Raw genomic sequence first — 12780 nt, forward strand, 5'->3', positions numbered from 1 at the left:
ACTGTAGGAATCAGGATTTCCAGATGCAGAGTCCCCTCACAAACTCCAGGAAAAAAATGTCCAAACAGCAGCCAGAGTAATCCTGCCTGCTGGCCCCAGCTTTAGGTGGGGGTCCCCTTTGGTACCCAGTCATGCAGAGGAGTGTACCATGTTGGCTGACAGATCAGCTAAAATCACTCTTGTTATCTCCTTCCTAATTACACTTTTCCAGCATAATTTTTCCTCTCACATTTTTTTCTCTATCCCTAATTTATTATCTATGCAGTTATTTCCTACTTCTGCTCCATAGCCTCTTTTCCAATGATGCTGAGTGCCCTCTTCGATGCTCCATTCTAAATGAATTCTTTCCCTGGAGTCCTAAATGACACCAGAAAAGATATGTCCTCATACTGTTTTTTGGGATTGCCACTCTTTAGATGTGCTGGCCCCACCATCACAGGCATGATCAGCCTGTAACGGGGAACATCTCATTTGCAGAGGCAGCGCTGGGAAGCAAGAGCTGTATAGATGAATGAGGAATGAGGAGACCTTGCAGAAACACTGCCCAATGGTTGAAGGTGGCACCAGTACCTCACAGCAGCAACTTCCACGGGTCAATGGCAGCATTTGTGAGAAAAGTCTGTTTCCCATGAATTTGCCACCTCTGAGTTCAGACGTGTTTGAGATAGCCACAGTATTACAGCTAAACAGAACAGAACATCCTCCAACAACTTTAAAAGCAGAGCCCTTTGACTGAAATATCTTTTTACCTGTTATGCCTTCCTATACTATCTGCAAAGCTGCAAGTCTGCGTATGACAGCATCTACCCACAGGTGGGTTCACTCTCTCTGCATCTTCAAAAATGAAAATAAAAAAATAAATTGCCAGTGCAGGCACAGAAGCACCAGAACTAATTTTCCGGCAGATGCAAGAGACCGTCAACTAATGTAGGAAATTAAATGTTTAAGGAAATTATAGAACGAAAATATAAACTTTTGAACAGGAGCCAAAAAATACAAATTCCATCATTTATCAAAAAAAGTCCAAAATGAGCCTGAAACGGTGTGGGGACAGCTGAATGAAAGGCTATATTCAGGCAGCAGCACTGTTTAGCTTACTTTTTTGGACCTTTTCCCTTTATTGATGCTGTTGGGAGGCCCTCATTCCAAAACCTCTAATGCCATCGTGTTCTAGGATGAGTTACTAAAAGCAACCATTCTTCTGCATATGAAAACATTTGATTATTTGCATGTTCAGTGTCTTTAATGCCTTTTTTGTGCCTCTGGTTTTTTTGGGGGATGCAGATGAGGTATCTTGAATTTCAGCAGTATTCTGATATAAACTTCCTCTGAGAGAGGGAAGGCAAAGAAGAAAAAGTATTTGCAAGACTGAAATGGAGTCAAAGAGGGCTGGCTTACTTGATTTACTTGAAGGGACTGATGAAGGTGTTTATTCAGGATTTGTGAAGTCCTGCCATCCCGTAAATAAAGATTCAGCCCTGAAGTTTCAGCATTACCTAGCGTTCCTTGAGCCATGTGACAAAAAGTGGCCAGTCTGAACCATCCCAAACTGTTGCTGTAGTAGCACAAATACTGGTGCTGTGCAAAGGACAGAAGAAGGGCTCCGAAAATTGCTCTGTAAGCATCTCCACACAGAAAAAAGTGAGGGTGTGCAGTGCTAGGCAAGTGGGTTTTGGGGGAGAAAACTGCCTGGCAGGTCAAGCAGTCAAGTCCAAGCCTCCGTGTGGTCATCTTGGCTCTCTCTTGCATGGACTAGAAGGTTACAGGAAAGCTGGAGGCACCTGGCCAGCTGTAGATACGTTAGCAGCACTAGGAAATACTTTAAATACTGTCCAATTGGCCTGCGAAACTCACTGCTACAAGGCATTCCAAAGACTCTAGGTATAAGCAGATCATGGCTTGTTCCCTAGCACACTGGATGATGTTGACACAGTGTCTGGTGCTGAGGGAGATCCTACCCTTCTGTAAATGCAGGTTAAATCTCGGTTAGAACTGCTGCTGAGCTCTGCTGTGCAGTTGCAAAGGGCTGAGAGCTCACAAACGGCCAGTGGCCACAGCTCAGTGAAGTGGTAATTCATTATGTCATGATAATTCAATTGCTTGTGATTTTCTTCCCATAACCAACAAATCTAGCAGGAATCCAAAAGAGAATTGCTTGCATTGATGGCTAACAAGATTAGCTGGTCATAAGAGCTAATATTAAACAAACAAAAAATAAGAGGTTTGGAAGAAATAAAAATCTCAGTGATTAAACCAGTGAATGGGGATTAGGAAGAATTTTCTCTGAGGTTTAGTTATTCCTAATCTCTTGCGGCTTGTTATATCTCCTGCCAGAACCTCTAGATTTTGCCCAAGAAGTACTGGCCTAGACAAAGCACTATCCTGCTTCACTGTAGGCAGGCATGGGTCTGCAGAGGACAGCCAAAGGAGAAGACCTTTTCCCCATGAATCCCACGGTGGTCCTCGGTCACTTGATGCCATCTCTCTGCATCCCATTTTTGACTCACCATCCTCTGTCACCGGAGCTCAGGATTTACCCATCAAGGTGCTCCCACAGCTCTGAGCCACCCTGGTTTTCTCGGTCCCTCTGACTTGCTCATTTAACACAGCTTTTATTGGAGCTTTTATTATGGGCTGATAAAGAGCCCAGCCTTGCTTTCCTGGGCCAGCAGCACCATCTACAGCCTGCTCCGACATGTGCAAACTGCTTCTGCCTGCGGGAACGTGCCTTCTCCTCCCACCCTCAGCCAGGAAATAATACGAAAAAATAATTCACACGTGTTAGGGTGGAAAAGAGAAGGTGGCAGACTGAACAGCACCTCTGGGGCTAGGAAAACTAATATACAGTCATACACAGCTGGTTTATTGTACTAAAAGAAGGGAGGTAGTCTTTGTACAGTTAGAGGCCAAAAGGATGTGATTTGGAGCTAAACATGTTGTCTGTTGTTATCTCATTCTCAGGTAGCACTGTACATATTTGGAGGGGAAAGCTCTTCAGCCAGAGGGTATATGAGCCTTGTATACTGCTTCCATGATGTAAACCAAAGGAAAGAACTCGGGTAGAGTTATAAAAGCAGCTCGTGACGGAGCCAGGACTGGAGGCTGTGGTCACTGCTTACAATTTTCCAGCCAACAACAAGCTCATTGCTGCTTTTCCAAAGGCAAACGAAGAGTGTCACTGCCTTCAGTGTGCTAAAAGCCGTCCACCCAGTTCAGAACAGGGGCCCATGGCACCGTCCCTCTGTGCACCTTGACATGCAGTGGTGCTGTGCAGTGCTTCGAAAGGCCACTGACGGGGTAAACCTATAACCTGCAGCAGAAAACCACGTGAAATCACTCTCATATGCCGCTGGAAGAGAGTGGGAGAAACCCAGGGCACAGTCTCTTGCAGCTCTCTGCAACTGGAAAGAATTTGTAAGATGAAGTGCTGAGATAACACTAGCAAGCAGAGTGTGCCCCGTGCTTACAAAGGACAGCAGAAGTGAAACCCCCCCTACTTTCCTCTGTGTTCTGGTCTAGGGGAAACTCCTTCCTCATGACCCATTGCTTTAAACTCACCGGGCTGGCCTTTGGAAGGTGCAGCTGGATAGGGGACCTGGTACCCCAGAAATGAGCATGAGGTAGTGTGCTGCCTTCCACAAAATGATCTGGAAATGTCACATCCTGAAAAATAGGTTAGCCAAAGCACTGAAGTTTGTACGGGAAAGGACAGTCCTGCATGGCCTCAGTGCTACACAACACCACCAAGGACAGTACAGCAGCTGCGTACAACCGCACCATGATACACACACAAAGGCAAGGGGAAGAGCTGGGTGCATGAAAAAAGGGAACAAAATGAGTGAATCCTGACTGATTTTGCAAAAAATCTATGTTTTGCTTTGCTGTTACAGGAGCCATGGACCAGCAGACCCAAGGGAACAGCTAGATTTCTCCCTCATCTCCTCTTCCTTCCTCTCCACCACAGCAAACAGGATCTGCTCTGCTGGCAGCAGCTGAGCTAGACCCCACCGGCACTCACTAGACAATGCTCTCTGGAGCACAGAGTGTACCTTGCGGCTACATCTCCTGTAGTATCTAGTAACCTAGACGGGACCAAGACACAGTCCATAGTCCCATGAATGTCCGTGGCCTCCCACAAGGTGCTGGGGCACAACAAAGCAACCTGGGCCTGGAACTGCTTTCCCGATAGGTAGTTTGAATGGAACGCTCTGCCACTCCTGAGGAATTGCTTTAAGCATGTTGGGGAAAGCTGCTATCTGCAGTAAGACATCGCAGCCTCGGGTAGCCAGGAGTAGCAACGACCAGGTCCCAAGGTCCCAAACTCCCAATTGCAAAGTGAATGTTCCTGGCAGGAGGGAGCAGAGATTTCCCAGGAGATGCTGAAGTGCCAGGACCATGAGTCTTTGATCCTATTCACTCTGTCTCTCTCTCTCTGAGTAACAAGGGATTTTATGGGGATAAACCAGCATATTAATAGGGCTGCTAATTGCAGCTGAATCTGGGATGGACTAAAATCTGCACATTCCTTTTAATTATGAATTCTACAGCCCCGTTTGACCCACACTTGGAACAATTCATGACAGCAACTATTATTTTAAAGATCAACTATCCTTTCAATAGTTTTGATATTCGGAATAAAATATAAAGGCACATAACAGGGCAGATCCCAATCTCTATATCACAGCATAATCCAGACTACATCCCTCATAGAGGAGGAGCCATTCAGAGTAACTGAGGTCAGGATAGGGCCCTGTATTTCAAAGTGTGCCTTTTTCATAAGATGCAGAAATACACTTCTGTTCCCATTTCTCCTTGGCTGAACAGCACTGCAGTGATAAGTAATCGGCATTTCAGTGTCTGTGTGCAGGGACCACATTCTTGAGTGAGCACAGACCTATGAAGTGTCTGTAACTACAAGCCCTACATACTTGTGTGTGTGTGTGTGTGTGTGTGTATATATATATATATATATATATATATATATGCTGTTTTGTTACCACTCCTCCCTGTGCAGATGAGTCAGGGGGGTTACCAGTTTTCCCATTTCAATTTCCCCAGCCCAGGAGGGTTTCACAACAGGATTTAAACACCTTCAGTTTTTTCTTTTCTTTTTAGGCAGCCTGATGAAGGAAGTCCAAGAGAACTGAAACATTCCCTCACACCCACAGCATGATACATGGCCCAGAGCCTTGTCTTGCATCTGCTACCACTGAAGACAGCATGAGCAAACCAGTATCAAAGATCTCTCCCTCACGGGAGCCTGTCTCAGGAGGGGATGATCTACAGCCACAGTTATGAAGGTTAATATCTCTTACAGGACTCTTTGGAGGGCAAGAGGAGAGGTAAAAAAACAGGTTCTGGATCTTCCCCATCTCCTTCCAAGGTCTGCTCATTTGCTTCTCCACGCTGAGCTTCCAGCCCTTGTGCTGTCTTGCAGCAATGAGTTCCACAAGTCATAGCGGCAGCCCTTGCTCAGTTCACTACTTTGTATGAATTATCCCCAGGCTTTGGCTATTTAGTGTCGTCTAAGTGTCCAGTCTGCCTTCTCTTGTCAGGTCATCCTCCTGCAAGTAGCTCTTTCCCTCCTTTTACTGGTTACGGTTGCCATTCTCCAAAGAGTGAGGGTGTACCCCACTGGAAACCAGCCAAGCCACTCAAGTCTCATCTGTCAATGCATAATACCAGAATTGGCATTGACTGAGTATTTCTTGAGCTTGAGATATTTCCAGTGTTGGAGAAGATGTGAAGGCCCTTAGGAAATCATTTTAATTAATCACACGGTTTCCTCTTTTTCTGCTGTCTTTCCATTAAATCCTCTGTAGGTCCCAAAAGCACCTCATTCAGATCCTCTTCAGCCTTTGGCTGCCTGAGGTCGCAGCCCCAAGGCAAGACACTGGTCTTGCTGGCACAAGAGCAGCATCCAAAGCTACTCCTGCTGATTTCTCCAGAATACCACTAGCAAAAGGCTGCTCCAAATCCCTCCTTCCCCAATCCACATGTCATCTTTTCTTCATGGCTTTCTGTATTTGTCCCAGATGCTTCATACCTTCATCTACCCCAAAACATTTGCCTGGAAAGTAAGCAGTTTGGCAAGTTTCCCCGTTATAGCCTATTCTCATTTCTTTCTGGGGCTCTGTTCAGGAGAGAGTAGAAAGCTCCGGGGGCTTCTTTCTTGGGTCACAGCACAAATCTGAAGATGATTTAATTGCGGCAAAGCCCAGAGCCCATTTAGCATCTTATTTTGTGATACTGCTCTACTCCTATTAGAAAGGCTCAGAGACTAGGTCCAGGCGTGCACATACTTCCTTCTATACAGAATGTAATTTATGGTGTGTTGTCATATAAAAAGCTGTTAAACAGAGTGCTAATCTTCTTCTTTAAAGGGGATCTGTAATAACACTGGGGCATGAACAGGCTTGTGCACTTGAATCAGCTAAGTCGCATCTCTGCAGGCCTTCTCCTCTGTAGAGAGTTAGGGTGGGAAGTTACAGCACTCGCTGATGGCAGAAAATAAATATTTTCTGATACCTTAGATATGCATGCATAGGAAAACATCCTCTTCAGTTTTGTGATATGCGGGTATAGGCAGAGACCGGCTTTGTTTCTTTGGCAGAAACCTTATGGCTGGCTGAAACATCCAGGTATGACTGGAGAATCCCCAGGGACCCCGGGATAGTGGTCCTCAGTGATACTGGTGCAGGTACGTGTGGCACCGCCCCATGGGGACATGAGAAGGCAAAGGCTAGAGGGCAAGAGGAGTGCTGGGCTGGCTCCGGATTTACCCCCACCAGCCTAACCTCTTCCAAGAACTATTTGCAGGGATGTTTCAGATGATTACAGGAGATAGCCCTGCCTCGGAGAATGGGATTGCAAAAACCAGCTTTGAGTTTCCCTCAGCCCTTCTGGGTTTCTGATTCATCCCATCCTAAACAAGGATGCTGAGCTGAATGAGTACCCCTCTGGAAACGCCTTTCCCTCCCCAGTGACCAGGCAAGGGGCAAGAAAACTATCTCATGTCAAGCATGTACCTCACTTTTAAAAGGCTACATCCAACAAGACTAAACCCCCTCTTCATCCTCTGTGAGTGTGGAAGGACCCTCTAAGAAAGATGTCAAAGGAGGCAGAATGTGTCAAATTCTGAGTGAGGACACAAGCCCACAGAGGTTTTTAGCACCAGGAGGGGTCTTTAGCAGTAAGCTCCAGGTCCAGCAGTCCCTACACGGCTGTGGGAAGGTGTGCGTTCACTTGACTTCACCTGCAGATTGGCATGTTTCTCCACGCTTCAGCTTCTACATGGGCTGAAAAGAATCTGATTCCTAACATCTCACCAAAGGAAAAATTCAGCTGCTAAAAAATACTAAGAAGAACAACCTCACCTCCAGCCATGGCTTCAAGAGCTCTCCCTGTCACAGGCATGGCTGGAGAACTGCACTCAGCCCACCGCTTCCCCCAGCAGCTGGGGACCTGTTCGCTACATGGACATACCCCGAGCACTCCACCAGGAAAGCATGGGCTGAGCTCCCAAGCAAGTGGCGACGGGCAAGCATGCTGTAAAGTAGCAAATAAGTGGGTCAAAAGCAAACAGTAGGTTTTATACAGCTGTTATATTTATTCTGCTGAAGCGTTTTGATGCCAAATTCAGGGGGAAGGGGGAGGAGAAGTTCAATTCACATAATGGGAGCTGGCTCCAGTATAAACATCCTTTCAAGTTTTGTCAGTCACTGTTACAAAAGAGAGTGGCAAGGTGAGTTAACACGCCAGGTTTTCAGTCTTGCAGATTTATGTTCAGCTCACAGCCACACACTGATTCCAGCTCTCACCGGTTTAACATGCACTTTGACATGGGGCTCTGCTCCCCGAGCTGCAACCCCTGCAGTCAAGCACACAAGTGAGACACTCAGCTCGTGATGAACAGCAAAATCTTCAAGACATCACCGTGGGGCAGAAAGGCTCAAAAATCCCACAGTTAAGAATCCCAAATTAATTGTTTCTTTAGATTGGGAGTTTTTAGGTACATTTGGAAATTTCCTGAGCCACGATACAGGTTTAAAGAAATCGCCAATCTGCTGAAATAAAACCTCCACTAGTGTGCCCAGCACTCCCTTTGGGGAGAGGCTGAGAGAGGGACCTACGCATGGGCAGCGGATGCTGGGTGCATCCTGGTTGCAGTGGTGGGAAAGGCACGCAGGCAAGGAAGGCACTTTTTCCACAGGGTGCAGTTTTAAATATTCATGGATTGGCAGTTTCGGATTCCTCAAAGCCACAGACCTGACCAGGTGCTGTTTATAGTGTTTATCAACATAAACACCCAAGGGTAATGTACTGTACTGCAGAATATTATACCTCTTTAAATGAAAGTTAGCTTATTTTCTAACTGCTTGTATGCCTGTTGCCTTTGATGGTGATCTCTGTGACGAAAATCAGGGCTTCTCTCTGAGATTTCCACACTGCTATCATTTTACTGCAGATACACTGGAGGGGGCACACAAACGATGCTATTTGAAAATATATACATCCTATCCACCGCTCCTGAAAGCAGAAGTACCAAAACACCAGTCACACAAACCTTTGCTGGTGAAGCTTTTCTCATGATCGTGGCGTTTCTGCAAGAGAAAACATGATAAATACAAACAGGCTCCCACTGACAGCAAAAGCAGAGCTTTTAACCAATGGCGCTATGCAGCACGGAAAAAAAGTCAGCAGAGCTAAAGATTCTAAAAAATTTAGCTAGACTCGAGTCTACACAGCAAAGCACGATGGAATTTTAGTTCCATTTACCCCTTTACCAAAGAGGTATAGAAGCAAGTGCCTAAATTATGGGACAGGCCAAAAGAAATATGACAAGAATAGGTGAAAGTCAATGGAAACGCATTGGGAGTTGACGGGCTCATTGCCCAACATTGGCTGCTCCTTCAGAAATGGTTTCTTCTGTTTTCAAACGTGCTACAAAAGCAGCCAAAGAAAACCTGTGGATTTTCATAAAGAAAACCAATGAGAGCAAATGTCTCTCCTCGGTGCTCTCACAGGAGAAGAATTTTGCATTCAAAGCCTTGTTATAAATTTTTTACATCAGGTTTCGTAACAGGTGCCTCCTCCACCTTTTGGCTGGCAGATCTCCAGCCAGGTTGTCCACAGAGACATCAGGCTGGCCAGACATTTGTGCCCCAATTTGTCTAAAGAAGCCTTAGATGAAGGTTTAAAAGAAGCTGCTGCTCAAGCACAGCAATAATGGGAGTCTGCTGAGCCATAACCTACTAGCCCCAGTTACTCTGCCCTCCTGCACAGGATCGATGGACAGGAGACATCACGGGGTATCCCACTGATCACCTTGCTGGTGGCTCTCACTCAAGATGTGTGGACATTGGGTGCTCCCTGCTTTCTCCTGGGTGTGTCCTCTCGTTCTCTGGGCACCCAGATACATAACAAATCTCCTTGCCAAGATCTGCCAGCTGCATTCACAGCATGCGCTTATGGCAACAGAGACACCTCTGCATCTTCAGAGAAATCCCATTAGCTACAACACGTGAAGATCTGTCTCTGTGCTTTTTGGTGGCTTAGGAAATGCCATAAATGCCACAGAAACACACCTTCATGGAGCCTGGTCCTGTGGGTTGCCTGACTACGTGTGTTGATGTTGACCTGGCAGGGAAGAGGACCAACGCCACACATCAGCATGACAGATCCGAAGTCTGGGACCAAAACCCAGTGAGTGGCAGAGAAGAAAGGAGGAGGAGAGCTGCTCAGTGTGCAGCTGGGGGCACCCCATGCGAAGGCTTAAAAGCTGTACCCTTGCTGCAGCACAGGCAGACCGAAGTCAGAGGCCACCAGTGTGGCAACAGCTTCCTGACTGCCGTTAGAACGTTGTAGATAAGCGAGGGGGAGAAGCTGGAGAAGTGACCCTGCTGCAAAGGGTCTGTGAGGAGGGGTCTTACCCTGAAACAGACCCCTTCCAGCCTTGCCAGTGGTGGGTTTTGGATATAACCAGGAAAGATGATCTGACTGAACTGGGACTTACTGGAAAAGTAAAAAGGTGTCACCGATTGACTGCCACAGCAGCCTTGGGTAGCAAATGGATGGTCAGATCCTGCAAACAGCAGCTGTCTGCCCAAGAGTGATGAGAGGAGCCCAGGTTTCCCAAAGGAAGAGCTCAGAGAAAGGAGCAGGAATCCAGCGTGTCCATGCCTTGTGCTGTAGCTACAACCAGTACTTTGACAACTAATTTTTCTTATAGTGATTTGGCAACATTTTTTCATGGCTCTGAGTCCTTCAACGGTATTGGCTACAGTCACAGGCTGACTGCATCATTGCAGATCCCTAGAGACTGACCCGCTCAGCCATGGGGCTGGATTGGATCTGGCCACCTCACTCTGTGCCATGCCTCCCGTGGGTGATAAACCACCCCAAACCTGAGGAACACAGTGTGACCACACAGAGCTTCCTTCTCATCTGTCCTGAACGTGATGAGACCAAATGCTGCACAAACAGAGTAAAAATATTGCTCCTAATACAGAGAATAAGGACAAAATGGGTACAGAGACTGTAGCAGGATACAGCAATGGTGACAAAATTTTATAGACCTACATTTTAAGTTAGGTAGTGTCACGGGTTGAGGCTGGGCTGGCCACTAACGAATGACAGATGCTCTCTACTAACCCCTCTCCCCTCCCAAAAGGAAAAAGGAGAGAGAACAAGGGAGAGAGACTTTACAGTTTGGAAAAGAAAACTAAAACAGCTTTAATGAAACAGTAACATAAAAGAAAAAATAATAAGAAGAATAAGGAAATAAGGAAATATATACAATATACAAATAGATACAACACCAATACCCAACCCAACGCCCCCCACCCTGATGACGATACGTCACCACCACACTGCAGGGCTGGCACTGGGGCAGTCCCAGGCTGGACTCAGCAGCAGACAGGGACGGGATGCAGGAGCTGGACTCAGGCACTGGATTCAGGGATGCACGGATCAGGATCAAGGACAGAAGAACAGACAGAGTCCTCCTCAGATGTCGGCCATTGAAGAAGAGAGCGAGACCCTCGTGATCCCTCAGCTTTATTCTGAATATGACGTGTACGGGATGGAACACTCTGTTGGTCAGGTTTGGGTCACCTGTCCGGTTCACCCCTCCCTGCAGGTGTGACCTTTTTTGTGCTTGTGACCCTTTTCACTCCCGGCACCCCAACACGGAACACAAGAGTTAGCAGTGACCTTGGTCACTATAAGAACAAGTATAAGCCAGGGCCTCTCTGCATCCCATTCCTTGGTACTGACTATAAACATCAGGCCTTAGCACTGCCGGGAGCAGTCACTGACTGGAAGAATGTGCTGGTGGTTTCAGAAAGTGCCGTTAGTTAGAAGAGACTTAACTGAAAAGTTAAATCACTAAAACAGAATTAGTTCTGGTTTAGCCCAAAAAGAGAAAAGAGAGGCCAAGGGACGAAATGTCAAGGAAACGGGAATAGGCAGAGGGAAAAGAAACGAGCTTTCCACCTCCACAGCTAGGAAAGACCACAAACCAGGGTCAGGTCATTTTAGGTAGCCTAAGAAATAAAATTAAGGTAAAATCAGAGTGGAGTCTGCCCAGAAACAGAGGCGTAAGTATGGCCATTCCCTATTTGCAGTAACACAGATTTATATGAATGACGAGCTGATGTAGGTGAGCTCTCCCACAAGCAGCACCTTTCTCACTGATCCTCGGTCTCCATGCTGCAGTGGGACCCCATATCCTCACAGATGGACCCCTGAAGTTTGGGCAAGGCTTAGTCTTAACCCACTGGCACGTCAGCAACCCTTCTTAAGCTCTGCTTATCACAGAGTCACAGCACAGCTGTGGTGGGGAAGGACTTCTGGAGATCCTGTCATCCAACCCCTGCTCAAGCCAGGTCAGCTGGAACAGGTTGCTGTGGACCTTGCTGGCACCCCAATTCTTCTCACCAGTACAAAATATCCACGTTTGGGGATGGGATCACCCCCTTGCTGTCACCAGGGAGTTCACCATCCTCAGGGAAGCTCCTAGTGCAAGGACTGATCTGCAGCTCCACATGGAGTGGTCTTACTGTGCCCGGGACACATGCAGTTTTTACTTACTTTGGGTTTAAAAAGAAAAATCTCAACTGTAAACCACGTAAGTTACATCAGCCTGTGTGTCTGTGAGACATGATGACGGAGGACAGGCCAGCGATGCTCTGGAGTACTGTGCTAGCAGGCAAACCATGTGGAAAGGAAGCAAACCAGTGGCATGACTCATGGGAGTGATGGATTTCTAGAGAAAAATACAATTGTTTTGGGTTTGTTTTGTTGGGATTTTTTTCACTTGAAACCAAGGAATGGAGGACAGAGCAGAGACTTATGCTCCACAGCTGAGAACTTTGGCATCTGCACAAGAACTGGGAAGCACAAACGTTTCCTGGCTTGAGAGAGACCTCTTCACAGGACCCAAGATTTTCAGGAGGAATTACTGAGGGCAGCAGAGCTAAACCTCCGAACAGCAAAGCCAGCAGAAAAGTCCAGGGAGAGGACGCAACTGGCAACCTCTTAAGCTGAGCAAGTACACAGCTTCAAGCGAAGGGAGGCTGGGAGGGAGGATGGAGAGATGAATGGGGAAATTGTGTATCATAGGGCAGTTCAGTGATGTAGAAAATAAAAAAGTACTTAAATTCTGGACAACAGCACAGGGAGAAAAGGCTTATTTTGCAACCCCAGCTAGTCCTTCCTTGCCAGAAGTTGGGCAAGAAAAAAGCAGGTTTGGTGACTGAAGCTTTGGGGATCTCCAGT

The 12780-nt window shown here is 46.8% G+C and overlaps 1 protein-coding gene across 4 annotated transcripts in view; it reads right to left on the reverse strand.

Moving 5' to 3' along the window:
* Positions 1 to 7617: 7617 nt before the first annotated feature.
* The window catches only part of TACC3 (transforming acidic coiled-coil containing protein 3), a 34460-nt gene continuing 29297 nt past the window's right edge, over positions 7618 to 12780 (reverse strand). For 2 of the 4 annotated variants that reach the window (XM_086464919.1, XM_086464913.1), the window contains exon 17: positions 7618 to 8603. The gene's annotated coding sequence lies outside the window, so the exon portion shown is untranslated. The remainder of the gene's footprint in view (positions 8604 to 12780) is intronic. The other 2 variants (XM_086464916.1, XM_086464915.1) reach the window with 2 other exon arrangements.

The sequence above is a fragment of the Leptosomus discolor genome, chromosome 4 (assembly GCF_034619465.1).
Source record: "Leptosomus discolor isolate bLepDis1 chromosome 4, bLepDis1.hap2, whole genome shotgun sequence".
NCBI classification, from domain to species: domain Eukaryota; kingdom Metazoa; phylum Chordata; class Aves; order Leptosomiformes; family Leptosomidae; genus Leptosomus; species Leptosomus discolor.